This window comes from Triticum dicoccoides, chromosome 1B (assembly GCF_002162155.2).
Source record: "Triticum dicoccoides isolate Atlit2015 ecotype Zavitan chromosome 1B, WEW_v2.0, whole genome shotgun sequence".
Taxonomy (NCBI): Eukaryota; Viridiplantae; Streptophyta; class Magnoliopsida; order Poales; family Poaceae; genus Triticum; species Triticum dicoccoides.
Genome location: NC_041381.1, coordinates 647746723 through 647748207, shown reverse-complemented (window position 1 = coordinate 647748207; position 1485 = coordinate 647746723).

Genomic DNA, 1485 nt, shown 5'->3' with positions numbered 1-1485 from the left:
AATTCGAAAAAAGTTCATCTCTTTTGAAAAAATGTTTAGCAATTTCGAAGAAAATTTTATCGAAATTGAAAAAAAGTTCATCAATTTTGAAAAAAGTTCATTGAATTTGGAAACTAGTTCATCTAATTTGAAAAAATTCAATGATTCTGAAAAAAAGTTCATCGAAATTTAAAAAAAGTTCATCAGATTTAAAAAAGTTCATCGGTTTTCAAAAAAGTTCAACGAATTTGAAAAAAAATTCACAAATTTGAAAAAAGTTCATCGAATTTCAAAAGAAAAAAGTTCATGTATTTCCAAACAATTCAATGAACCAGGATGAAAAAGAAAACAGAAAAGGGAAAAGGAAAACGAAAAATGAAAAAAATATATAAAAGAAAAAGGGAGGAAACTGGGTAAACGGGAGAATATATAACAAATAAAAGAGAAAGTTCTAGATACCGCTGGGTGGCCCAGTGGTTAGTCCAACAAAACTTGGTCACAGGTGCGCGGGTTCGAATCACCACAAGAGCGTCTCTTTCTTTTTGTGGAATTAAAACACAGAGAAATAACACTACATGGGCCGGGCCATCGCGGGAGTGCTGCAGACGCCGGTTTGCGGAAACAACTAAACCGGCACATGTGGCGCTAAGTAGGAAATGCCTCTCTACAGCCACTCGTGGGAGCAACTAGTTAACGAGCGCTCCATCGTAACGAGCGGTTCGGGAGAGCTCTGCGCGTGACTAGTGTCGCGTGCGGAGCGCTCCCGCCAGGAAAAACCAGGTGGCGCGGTTGGTTCCCGGTTTCCCCTTTCCGGTTTGTGGTTTCATGCGTTTTGCACTTTGACCCTCATACTACCACATTTTTCCGTTTTCCCTTTCCGTGCGAAAACACAAAAAAATACCAGTTCGCGCACTTGGTTCCCTGTTTCCCTTTCTCGTTTCCCTTTTTGTTCCCATTATATTTCCGGGTAATGGAGATGTATGGGGTAGTTACAGGCGGGGACTACTAACACTATCAAATGTGACCTTTCAAGTAACAAAAAAACAACTTTTTAATGTAAGACAGCAGTCTTCAGAATTGTTCAACCGTGTGACTTCTTTATAGGTACAGGTGAACACTAGGAAAGGCATGGGTGTATAACTTTACTAAATTGAAGAAAAGCGCCTCCGGCACGAGGGAACCTCCTGCTCGCCTTCGGCTCGTTTAATTTTCATAAACATCTTGAAGGGGGGGCATAGGTCGAAGTGTGTGTTGGTCGTGCAGCGTGCTGCGTGCGGCGCGTTGTCCCTCGCGGTGTGACACGGCGCCTCCGGCGCGAGGGAGTCTCCTTCTCGCCTTCGGCTCGTTTAATTTTCATAAACATCTTGAAGGGAGGGCATAGGTCGAAGTGTGTGTTGGTCATGCAGCGTGCTGGTTTGTGCGGCACATTGTCCATCACGGTGTGACACGACGCCTCCGACAGGAGGGAACCTCCTGCTCACCTTTGGCTCGTTTAATTTTCATAAA